This window comes from Arachis ipaensis, chromosome B2 (assembly GCF_059453495.1).
Source record: "Arachis ipaensis isolate K30076 ecotype BB chromosome B2, ASM5945349v1, whole genome shotgun sequence".
Taxonomy (NCBI): Eukaryota; Viridiplantae; Streptophyta; class Magnoliopsida; order Fabales; family Fabaceae; genus Arachis; species Arachis ipaensis.
This window is the reverse complement of record NC_142437.1, coordinates 107,076,607-107,089,837: the sequence shown is the minus strand read 5'-3', so window position 1 is coordinate 107,089,837 and position 13,231 is coordinate 107,076,607. Positions and strand designations below refer to the sequence as shown.

At 37.6% G+C, this 13,231-nt stretch overlaps 1 non-coding gene across 1 annotated transcript; it reads right to left on the bottom strand.

The window, feature by feature from the left end:
• Positions 1-12,896: 12,896 nt before the first annotated feature.
• On the bottom strand, positions 12,897-13,004 carry LOC148575143 (small nucleolar RNA R71). Its single transcript, XR_015906047.1, has one exon. It is a non-coding gene; the product is annotated as a small nucleolar RNA R71 (small nucleolar RNA).
• Positions 13,005-13,231: the final 227 nt, after the last annotated feature.

Below are 13,231 nucleotides of genomic sequence, written 5' to 3'. Positions count from 1 at the left end.
TTTTTTAGATTTAATGTAATTTCTAAGCTTTAGATTAAAGGCCTAGTAATTTAGTTACAAATCTAAGTCGTTAAAAATTTATTTAGTTTAGGTTGGTTGAATTTTTTAATTGTTTAATTCAGTTTATTTTACTTGAATTAACATAGTTTACTTTATCAAATTATTTAATGTTGTTTAATTTTATTAAATTAATAATTTAATTAATGCAACTTGTGATGGCTCTAAAAGAATTTTTTTTCATCGTAATGCAGCCATATCGATGTATTACTAGCATGAGGAGGCAGCATGGTATGCCCATGGATGACAAGATCATACCATACCTACACATGACCGGCTTAGCCCACCTCGCGAGACTCAACGACTATTAGTGTGGGTTGGATGAGCTGCTGGTCAGTGCATTTGTGGAGTGGTGGTGGCTCGAGACTCACACTTTTCATATGTCATTTGGAGAGTGCACGATTACGTTTCAGGATGTTGCGTACAATTTAGGGCTTCCCATTGATGGACATTACATCAGCAGATGCCTAATGGATTTCCAACGGTTCATTGAGGGCGGACGACTTGCATGGGATTGGTTCCAGGAGTTGTTGGGTATGTTGCCTCCGACGAATTGCATCGACAAGTTCACGGTGAAGTGCACTTGGATGCAGGAGACATTCAGTCACCTTCCTCACGATGCAGACAAGGAGACAGTTAGGACGTACGCGAGGGTGTACATCATGATCCTATTATCCATGTAGCTCTTCGATGACAAGTCCGGTATACGCATGCATATCCAGTGGCTTCCATACGTAGCGAGATTAGAGGACATGGATGGATACAGCTGGGGATCCGCCGCTCTATCGTAGTGATACTGATGCTTGTGTTGTGTCATCAACAGGAACGTAGTTAAGTTGGCCGGTCCATTATAGCTCTTCCAGTCATGGATCTTTTGGCGATTCCTGGATTTCAGGCCGGATGGGTTTGATGCCTTTCATTGGCCGTTAGTGACGAGGTACTCACTATTTATTCATTATGTTATTCAATAACGTATATTATAGAAAATTGTCGTTGTCCATAACATGTATTGGGTGTCGGGTGGTCCGATTATCAGCCAACATTGAGCGAGAAGGGGTTTAGAGTCGCGTAGTAGAGGCTCATAATAGATTTACTCTAGCCACGAGATGTAAGCGTCTTCCCTTTCATGCATGCATTGTCGGTGTTTCTTTAAAGTACTAACTAGTCGTAAATTGACTTGCAATACTCTTCACTGTTTACCAGTTCACGTCGATGCCATATAGCGCACCGGATGTTGTTTGACGAATCCACATTTCATGGTATTTATTTGCTTTAATTGGGTGAATTTTATTGACTTCTCTTACATTTATTCATTGAAATAGTATGATTTTGTGAATTCCTCCTAAATTATGCTTAAGAGTAAAAGCATGCTTTTTAGGCCCTTAATTTGCTAAATTTAATTTACTTTGATTCCACTCGATGCCTTGATGTGTTTGTTTAGTGATTTCAGGCTTAGGAGGCAAGGATTGGATCAAAGAAGTGAAGAAAAAGCACGCAAAGTGGAGAATTCATGAAGAAATAAGGATTTGGTAATCTGCCCAGTTCCGCATACGCATGACCCACGCGTACGCATGACCAGAGGCAGTGTTTGGTTAGTGTCTTTTAGACATAAAGACAGAGACATAAAAACACAGAGATACATAGACACAAAATACACAAATTTTTTTATTATGTTTGGTCATAGTGTACAAGACACACTTATCTAAATCAAATATCATTTTTGTCCTTATACTGTATCCACCGCTACATCACTTCCACCACTGTCATCATTGCTTTCCACCACCACCATTGATTTTTCTACAATCCAAATTACTATCATCAATGTCTCTAATTCATAATCAATTCAATAATTAAAAAAAATTGGACAGAAAATCAAAAATGAAAAGAAGATGAGAAGGAGGCAGAGAAGAGAAGAGTTCTAATGTCCAATTGGACTTTCTTGTATTCCATTACCATTATTATGAAATATAAATTTTTAAGAAAAAGTGGTGGCACATCCCAAATACTCAAGTCATGCTTCCCTTCAAAAAACAAACTCAGATTTTTTTTTAAACAAGTTTTTTTCTTAAATAAAAAAATTAAAATTTTTGAGAGAAAATGTTTAATTCGAACAATGCTTCATCCATCATCATTCAAAATTCTCATTTTGTGACTTCTTTCCATCATTCAAATTCATTGTCATCACGGCTGGAGAAGAGGCAGATCTAAAGGCGGCGCAATCTGAAAAACACGAAGGTGGAAGCACAGGGAAGAAGCAGATAGGAGAGTGCATACAGATCTGGAGATGAAGCAACGGAGGCATCGACACAAAGATCAGATCTACCCTCTAGGGCGTGAAGAAGAAGATAATGGGTAGAAGAAGAAGGAAGAACAGAAGAAAGAAGAGAAAAAGATGATGATGACGATTCAATCTGCCATCTGGAGCATGAAGAAGAAGATGAAGGGGTAGAAGAAGATGAAGGAAGAATAGAAAGAGGGAAGAGAAAAAAAGAGATAAGAAAAGAAGAGAGAGGGTGTTAATAGTATAGGATAATTATGGAATTTTCAAAAATTAATAAGGATAGAATTGTCTAAAACTATAATTCAATCTGTGTCTCAAGCCAAAAATCTGTGTCTCAACATTTTAGAAAGACATAAAATACATGTCTTTTGTGGGTAACTGTGTGTAACCGTGTCTTAAAAAAATTGTGTCTCAACAAATAAAAGGTGAACATGTACCATCGTGTCCATGTCTCTTATGAACATGGACAATAACCAAACGGTGCCAGAGATTTCGTCAAGCGACATGTACGTGTGACCCACGCATACACGTGACAAGTATCACATGACCAACTTAAAGAACACACTGGGGGCGATTTCTGAGCTCACTCAAGCCTAAATCCAACTCATTTCTGAAGTATTTGAAGCCAAATTCAAGAAAGAACAAGGGGAGAGCAATTAGGAGTAGTGTAGAATATACCTTAGGTTATATTCTAGAGAGAGAAGCTCTCTCTTCTCTCTAGAATTAGGTTAGGTTTAGTTCATTACATCTTAGGATTATGGTTTAATTGTTGCTTTGATTTAATTTCTTTGCAATCTCTTGTTACTACATTTTTTCTTCTTAGTTTTATTGTTCTTTCCTTTACTTGATCTATTTTATGTTTATGAAATTTTGTTGATTTTAATTTCCTTCAATGCAATTTTATATTTTCATGTTTATTAATGTTTAATTGAGTTGTTATTATTGTTTTCTTACATTGGGTAGTTGTAGATTTTATATTTCTTACTAATTTACTATGCTTTTCTTTTATGTCTTCCAAGTGTTTGATAAAATGCTTGGTTGTGTTTTAGAATAGATTTTTATACTCTTGGCTTGTGATTGAGGACTTAGGTTCTTTGATATCATTGATGTCCAGTTTGATTGGTAATTTAGGAATGTTAGTTGGTTTTAGGATCAATTATGTCCACTTGACTTCACCCTCCATGTTAGAGGAAAACTAAGTGGAATTAACCTTTTGCAATTACCATGTTGTGGTCAATGATCTAGATAGGAAGTCTTGACTTTTAATCCTTGCCATGAGTGCCTTTTAGCATTTGATTTACTTAATTGTTAGTTTTACTTTCTCGTTCATCATTCCAAAAACCCAAAAAAAATCTCATAACCAATAATATGCACACTTTCCTGCAATTTCTTGAGAGACGACTCGAGGTTTAAATACTCTCTATTTTTTGCACTTCTGACAAACAAATTAAACTTTGATTGATGGTTGATTATTGGTTTGGATCTACACTTCAACGAAATTATTTTGGAAAAATTTCTAACCGACGATCTCCCTCTATCATTGTTCAGGTAGTCCATCTCGAGATCTTGGAGCCCCGACATATGGCGCTATGGATATCTATGACAACATTGATCTACTTTGCCGTCATAGAGTGACATCAGGTGGATAGGGTGCTACCACAGCTTGGTGGAGTACAGTGTAAAATCCGCAAATTTATAAATAATTAGCCAATAAATTAATTATTATTTAAAAAATTAAAAAATTAAATTTTATAGTTTAAAATAGAAGAAATAATTAAAATATGAATTTTGACACTAATTTTAAAGGATTTGGCCCAAGATTGGGCCAAACGGACCAAACCGATTGAACTGGGCCCACATAAACCCAAATATTAACATTTCAGCCACCAACACTCCTCCATTATGAGAATCACGCTGCAAATGAAGAGAGGGAGGTGAAACCCTTAAATACTATTCATCTCCTCCTTCTTTGGACCGTAACTTTTGATCCGGAGTTCCGATTGACGAGCTGTTTGTGGCCACGCGTCGGGCTCATCGAGCTCTTCAATTCTATCTAAACAAAACTATAAGTAACTCATGTTTGCTTATTCCCATTTCTGCTGGTGTGAAAAATTCGGGTTTAGAATTTGAAGAACTCAATTCCTTGATGATTTTCATATTTTAGGGGCTCACTAGCCTTGATTCCTTGTGGGTATTGCTCAAGGATCAGTGGGTGAAGGTAAAAACCTTGAACCTTATGTTGATTAGTGAATTGGTAAGTTTGAATGTTGATTATAGTGATATGTTGTGGGATTAGATTGAGTATTATTGATTTGGAGTACATTGATGATGTTGGGAGCTTGATTATTGGACCTTTGGTGGCTGGAATCATTGGATGTGGATTGGAGTCCTTGAAGCATGAATTTTGGTGGTTTTGAGCTTAAGGAGGAATCATCCAAAGTATAGTTTTGGTTTCTCATAAATAATATGTAATGTCTCGTGAAAACATAGGCTACATGACCATAAGATAGGTTGAAGCATGTATGTATGATAACAAGTTAGTAATCCTAATAAAAGATTGATAATCAATGATTTTAAAGTGGATAATAAATGCGAATTGTTGAATGAGTGAAGGAAGCAAATTTGGATTGTGTTGCATGATTATGATTGTTAGGATTGGAAGATGTGAATGTTGAGAACTAACCTTGAGTATGTGTTGAACAATGATAATGATGATGTTATGATAATGATATTGATGGTGTATATTGGACTTGGATATGGTAATTGTGATGTATTTTGTAGTATATTGTGTTGAGTTGAGTGTGGATTGGCTAAGTGATTGTCATTTGGTATGTGTTGTCTTATATGTATATGTAAGTTGTTGGTATGGATTACATTGTTGTTAAGAATGACTTATTGTGTGGAAGTGGCCATACTTGAAAAATTGGTGTATTGAGTAATTTTGGGGCTTGGGTTGATGTGGTTTGGTAAGTTTAAAAAGGGATGGAATTGAAGTGTTGTGAAAATTGAGGTTTTGAAATCTTGTAAAAATTTTGTGAAAAGTTGATTTTTGGCCGATCTTCGGCGAGCCATAACTCGGCTTCCGGACTCCCAAATTATTTTAAACTTATTTCATATGAAAATTGGGTCCGTGAAGTTTACGCTGTTTGAAACGGATGAAAAATGTTTTAAAACGAGGAAGTTATGTGCATCGGAAGTTTGGTATGTAAGACTGAAATTCTGTAGACTTAGCCATTTTTTTCCTGATCTGCACTGTATGCGTACACGAATCCCTCCATACGCGAAGAGTCGTCTCTGCCTGGCATTTATGCGCACGCGGGCATATGTATGCGTACGCATGATGGGCCAAACGCACTCCCACGCGTACGCATGGCCCACACGTACGTGTGACGCACGCGTACGTGTGGCCCCTGTAGCAGCAAACATGGATTTTTGTGTTTCAAAGCTTAATTTCAAACTTCTAAATCACTGTTTTTACTCTTTTAGCCCCTAAACCTTAGTTGGATGCTTAGTGATGAGATGAAATTAGGAAGGGATAGGAACTTGGAAATGAAGCAAGTTGGGGGGTAATGATCTATGATTGTGAAGTGGTGATTGCATTTGAATGAATTGAATTGAATGAGATAGAGGTGCCCGGGTAAGAGGCGGTGGCAATGACCACTCGCTCCGGGTATATGTTAAATAAGTGTAGAGATGTTGAGAATGTATGAAAAATGAATTAATGACCATGAATGAATTGGTATAATAATGAAAGTGAACTCGAAATTGATTGTTATATGCCTCCGGGTAAGACGCAGTGATATTAATCACTTGCTCCGGGTAAGAGGCAAGATTGCCGGGTAAGATGCAGTGGTGTTATCCACTTGCTTCGATTAAGAGTTCAAAACTTCGGGTAAGATGCAAGGGTTGGATTGTGAAACCGCTTGCTCCGGATTGAGAACTGTAACACCACCTGGGTAAGAGACAGGGTGAAGTTGTCCCCTGCTCTAGGTACGGGGGTAAGATACAAGGGCTTGCGATGTTGTCCCACTTGCTTCATGTTCAGTGTTCTGTCCAGGGTTAGCTACCAAACATGTCGAGTTTGGCTTTATAACCGACAGATGAGACTCATCAGCCGTAGGACAGGCATGCATCATGTGCATATGTTTGATTTGCTTGTTTGTGCATTAATTGAGTGCCTATGTGAATTAGTATGCCTAATTATTATACTTGCTACTTGCATTACTTGTACTCTAATTGTGTTTGCCTTTGTTTGTATTGTTTGTCTGTGCACTGGTGAATTTGGAGGGCTGGAGGTGGTAGAAGGTGAATTGTAGAGCTAGAGTTTTATGAGACAGTGAGTGGATTGTAATTTGAGGGATTAAGTTAGGATTGAGTTAGAACCTTAAGAACCTTAGATAACTACCCATATTTATGGTTGTCGTCTTAATCTTTAAGTTTTATAATTTGAGTGTCGGAGTTCTAGGATTGCCTTTGGCATTCCCGGGACCTTATATCTTATTTATGTGGGCACTGTTACCATGCTGAGAACCTCCGGTTCTCATACCATATATATATTGTTGTTTTCAGATACAGGTCGAGAGACACCTCGGTAAGTGTCTAGAGTTCATTCTGCAAGTGAAGTGTTATATTTGGGACTCTGTATTTTGAGCTTATGCTTTATATTCTGTAGATAGATTATCTTCTGTATGTATAACTTTATTTTGTTCCTCTTAGAGGTCGAAGTGGAGAAACAGGTTGTTGTTTATCTTGTTTTGGGATATTTTGGGCTATGTATATCTATGTATTTATATTCCGGCCAGCCTTACCTTTACAGGTTGAGTCAGAGATTTGGTATTTTGTAACTCTTGACATTCTACTCTTTATACTTTTGTTTTATCCTTTTCCATTTCACTCGGTTTACGTTCACGCGAGCGATGCGCTTTTATTTTTGCGACTTATTGTTTAAGCTTTCCTTCAAGGCTCCTCGAATATATATTCATTTCACCTATATTATATATATGATTTTATAGTTAGAGGTCGTAATACCTCGCCACCTCAGTCTTCTGACTATAGTATAAGACTCTGTGTGGTAGAGCGCTACATACAGCATCACCCACGGCTCGCACTCGACATTGATTTTCTGATGTTGAAGGATGGCAGAGGCATGGACTGATGGTTTTTGGACACTCTACAGAGTTGGCACGTACATTGGAGCAGGCGGGCCGACTATGTGCTACGATTTGATATGGTGGTAGACCCAAGCCCATCACAGGCTTACTTGGAGTGGTGGCATGAGTATAGGAGGAGGTTCCTATTGCCAGAGCTCTTCCTCGGAGACCCTAGGGAAGATCCTATCCCAACTGAGGCGACCCAGAGAGGTCCAGGCCAGGTTCCTGAGATGGATCAGGTGCCAGATGCTCCTGACCGACGTCGAGTCAAGCGGAGACGGTGTGTTGGTACATGAGCCTCGTATCGTGAGTGAAGGTGGCTCGATGATGCGATTGATTCCATGGAGGGGAGGGGTCGAGGTTGTCGATGAGGTATCGGGCACGGTCCAGAGAGAGGAAGGGTGGACGTTGAGGTAGAAGTCGACGTATTAGGAGGGGAGATGGAGGCAGTGGTGGTGGAGGATGGTGGGTGGGAAGATGGAGAGGGAGGTCGATGTGGTGGTAGCGGTTTCAGGGGTGGATCCGATGTTGACAGAGGTGATAGGGGTTGCGAAATGGTGGAGGTGGCAGGAGAGGTCGAGGTCGAAATAGTGGTGGAGGTGGTGGTCGAGATAGAGGTGGTGGTGGAGGTGCTAGGGATGAGGGTGGTGTCTAGTGTGGTACTTTATGGGCTTTAGGCGACTTTTTTGTTGGTGTTCCGAGCAGTGGTGACGGCTTTCATAAGAGTCATACATTCATGAGCCCAGGTGAGCTCCTATCGGACTTGCTAGGTAGGTCAGGCCTGGATAGCGATTTTGGTGGATCTCGCTTCCTAAAGGAGATTAGCGTCATTATCCAAGAGGATGAGATAGCCCGACGTGGAGTCCATGTCCCCAGACACCATACACCCCTTGCAATAGACCTAGACGAGCCTCTACTAGGTCCTATGGATGTGACATTTGCATTGGGTGGCACTCCTCCGTCGGCAGTTGCAGCTCCCCCCTCCCCCTGCGCAATCGTCCAGCTCCCTCCAGACTAAGGCTGGCAATGGGTAGGGTAGGGTTTGGACCCTACCCTAACTCTACCCGCAGGTTGAAAATCTCAATAAAACTCTACCCTACTCTACCCGCGGGTTGAGAATCTCTCAACCCATACCCTACCCACATTCTAAAGTTCTAAACCCTACCCTATCCTACTCTACCTGCAGAAATATCAATTTTTTTAAAATAAATATAAAACTCAATCATTCCAAATTTCATACATATTAATAAAATAAAAAAATAAACAACTAAATTCAAATTAAAATAAAAAATAATAAAATCTTAAAGAAATTCAACATAAAATTACAAAAATACGTATTGTTATATTAATAAAATAAAAAACTAAGTTTAAATTAAAATTAAAAATAATAAAGTCCTTGATGAGCGGATAATTTATACGCTATTTGGCATTGTTTTTAGTATGTTTTTAGTAGAATCTAGTTACTTTTAGGGATGTTTTCATTAGTTTTCATGTTAAATTCATATTTCTTGACTTTACTATGAGTTTGTGTGTTTTTCTGTGATTTCAGGTATTTTCTGGCTGAAATTGAGGGACTTGAGCAAAAATCAGATTCAGAGGTTGAAGAAAGACTGCTGATGCTGTTGGATTCTGACCTCCCTGCACTCAAAATGGATTTTCTGGAGCTACAGAACTCAATATGGCGCACTTCTAATTGCGTTGGCAAGTAGACATCTAGGGCTTTCCAGCAATATATAATAGTCCATACTTTGCTCAAGTTTAGACGATGCAAACTGGCGTTCAACGCCAGCTCTCTACCCAATTCTGGCGTCCAGCGCCAGAAACAAGTTGCAAAGTGGAGTTCAACGCCCAAAATGGCACAAAAGCTGGCGTTCAACTCCAAGAATGACCTCTCCACGTGTAGACTTCAAGCTCAGCCCAAGCACACACCAAGTGGGCTCCGGAAGTGGATTTATGCATCAATTACTTACTTCTGTAAACCCTAGTAGCTAGTTTATTATAAATAGGACCTTTTTACTATTGTATTAGATATCTTTGATCAGTTATATGCTATCTTAGATCACGTTTGAGGGCTGGCCTCTCGGCCATGCCTGAACCTTCTTCACTTATGTATTTTCAACAGTAGAGTTTCTGCACTCCATAGATTAAGGTGTGGAGCTCTGCTGTTCCTCAAAGATCAATGCAAAGTACTACTGTTTTTCTATTCAATTCAACTTGTTCCGCTTCTAAGATATTCATTCGTACTTCAACCTGAATGTGATGAACGTGACAATCATCATCATTCCCTATGAACGCGTGCCTGACAACCACTTCCATTCTACCTTAGATTGAATGAGTATCTCTTAGATCTCTTAATCAGAATCTTCGTGGTATAAGCTAGATTGATGGCAGCATTCATGAGAATCCAGAAAGTCTAAACCTTGTCTGTGGTATTCCGACTAGGACTCTGGGATTGAATGACTGTGACGAGCTTCAAACTCGCAATTGCTGGGCGTAGTGACAGACGCAAAAGGAGGGTGAATCCTATTCCAGCATGATCGGGAACCTCAGATGACTAGCCGTGCCGTGACAGGGCATCTTGGACCATTTTCACAAGAGGAGGGGATGTAGCCACTGACAACAGTGATGCCCTTGCAAAATGCCAGCCATGAAAAGGAGTAGGATTGATTGGATGAAGGCAGCGGGAAAGCAGAGATTCAGAGGAACGAAAGCATCTCTACATGCTTATCTGAAATTCTCACCAATGAATTACATAAGTGTTTCTATCCCTATTTTCTGTTTAATTAGTATTATTTTCGAAAACTCCATAATCAATTATTATCTGCCTGACTGAGATTTACAAGGTGACCATAGCTTGCTTCATACCAACAATCTCCGTGGGATTCGACCCTTACTCACGTAAGGTATTACTTGGACGACCTAGTGCACTTGCTGATTAGTTGTATCGAAGTTGTGACAAATTATGAATTGAGATTAGAGCATCAAGTTTTTGGAGCCATTACCAGAGATCACAATTTCGTGCACCAAGTTTTTGGCGCCGTTGCCGGGGATTGTTCGAGTTTGGACAACTGACGGTTCATCTTGTTGCTCAGATTGGGTAACTTTCTTTTCATTTTCTTTTCAAAAAGTTTTCAAAAGAAAAAAAAATTTTCAAAAAAATCTTTCAAAAATTTCTCCTTTGTTTTCGAAAAAAAAATAAATAAAAATAAAAATATTTTCAAAAATATATTTTTCTTCAGAATTTTTAAGAATGAATTCTAGTGTTTCATAAAGCATGTTGAAGCCTGGTTGGCTGTAAAGCCACGACTGTAGGGCATGTTAGGCGTGTCATATCTGATTTACATGCTAGAGCTTACCTGGCTATTAAGCCATGCCTGACCCTTTGATTGGAGCTTTGGACTAAAGAGCATAAGATTCCTGGAATTCATATTAAAAATTTTGGAATCCTTATTTTTTTTTTCAAAATAATTTTCGAAAAAAATTAAAAGAAAAAAAAAATTAGAAAATCATAAAAATCAAAAAAATATTTTTTGTGTTTCTTGTTTGAGTCTTGAGTCATGTTATAAGTTTGGTGTCAATTGTATGTTCATCTTGTATTTTTCGAAAAAAATTCATGCATTCATAGTGTTCTTCATGATCTTCAAGTTGTTCTTGGTAAGTCTTCTTGTTTGATCTTTGCATTTGCATATTTTGTGTCTTTTCTTGTTTTTCATATGCATTCTTGAATTTTTAGTGTCTAAGCATTAAAGAATTCTAAGTTTGGTGTCTTGTATGTTTTTCTTGCATTAAAAATTTTTCAAAAATGTGTTCTTGATGTTCATCATGATCTTCATAGTGTTCTTGGTGTTCATCTTGACATTCATAGCATTTTTGCATACATTCATTATTTTGATCCATAACTTTCATGCATTGCATCATTTTTCTTGTTTTTCTCTCTCATCATAAAAATTCAAAAATCAAAAAAATATCTTTCCATTTTTCTCTCTTAAAATTTCGAAAATTAGATTTGACTTTTTCAAAAATTTTTAAAATATAGTTGTTTTTATGAGTCAAATCAAATTTTCAATTTAAAAAAAAAAATCTTATCTTTTTTCAAAATCTTTTTCAAAAATCAAATCTTTTTTTTTCAATTTTTTTAGTTATTTTCGAAAATTTCAAAAAAAAATATTTTTCAAAAATATTTTTCTTAATTTTACATCATATTTTCGAAAATAACATCATCAATTAATGTTTTGATTCAAAAATTTCAAGATTGTTACTTACTTGTTAAGAAAGATTCAAACTTTAAGTTCTAGAATCATATCTTGTGATTTCTTGTGAATCAAGTCATTAATTGAGATTTTAAAAATCAAATCTTTTTCAAAAACTAATTTCTATCATATCTTTTCAAAAATATCTTCTTATCTTACCTTTTTCAAAAAAGTGATTGCAAAATATCTTTTCTAACTTCCTAACTTCTTATCTTTTCAAAATTTGTTTCAACTAACTAACTAACTTTTTGTTTGTTTCTTACCTTTTTCAAAACTACCTAACTAACTCTCTCTCTCTAATTTTCGAAAAAATCTTCCCTCTTTTTCAAAATTTCTTTTTAATTAGACTAATTATTTTATTTTTTATTTGAATTTTCGAAAAACTACTAACCTTTTTCAAAAATTATTTTCGAAAATTCTCTCCTCCTCTCATCCCCTTCTATTTATTTATTCATCTACTAACACTTCTCTTCATCTCACATCTCTGCTCCTATCATCACCTTTGTGTTTGGATTCTTCATTCTTCTTCACCCCTATTCCTTTTCTTCTTCTACTAACAATAAGGAACCTCTTTACTGTGACATAGAGGATTCCTCTTCTTTTCTTTTTCTCTTCTCTTTCTTATGAGCAGGGACAAAGAAAAAGGCATTCTTATTGAAGCTGATCCAGAACCTGAAAGGACTCTGAAGAGAAAACTAAGAGAAGCTAAATTACAACAATCCAGAGCCAACCTTATTGAAAATTTCGAACAAGTAAAGGAGATGGCAGCCGAACCCAACAACAATAATGCAAGGAGAATGCTTGGTGACTTTACTGTACCTAATTCCAATTTACATGGAAGAAGCATCTCCATTCCTACCATTGGAGCAAACAATTTTGAGCTAAAACCTCAGCTAGTTTCTCTGATGCAGCAGAACTGCAAGTTTCATGGACTTCCATCTGAAGATCCTTTTCAGTTCTTAACTGAATTCTTGCAGATCTGTGATACTGTTAAGACTAATGGAGTAGATCCTGAAGTCTACAGGCTCATGCTTTTCCCTTTTGCTGTAAGAGACAGAGCTAGAATATGGTTGGACTCTCAACCCAAAGACAGCCTGAACTCTTGGGATAAGCTGGACGGCTTTCTTAGCCAAGTTCTTTCCTCCTCAAAAGCTGAGCAAGCTTAGAGCTGATGTTCAAACCTTCAGACAGAAAGAAGGTGAATCCCTCTATGAAGCTTGGGAAAGATACAAGCAGCTGACTAAAAAGTGTCCTTCTGACATGCTTTCAAAATGGACCATCCTGGATATATTCTATGATGGTTTATCTGAGCTATCAAAGATGTCATTGGATACTTCTGCAGGTAGATCCATTCACCTAAAGAAAACGCCTGCAGAGGCTCAAGAACTCATTGACATGGTTGCTAATAAACAGTTCATGTACACTTCTGAGAGGAATCCTGTGAGTAATGGGACGCCTATGAAGAAGGGAGTTCTTGAAATTGAGACTCTGAA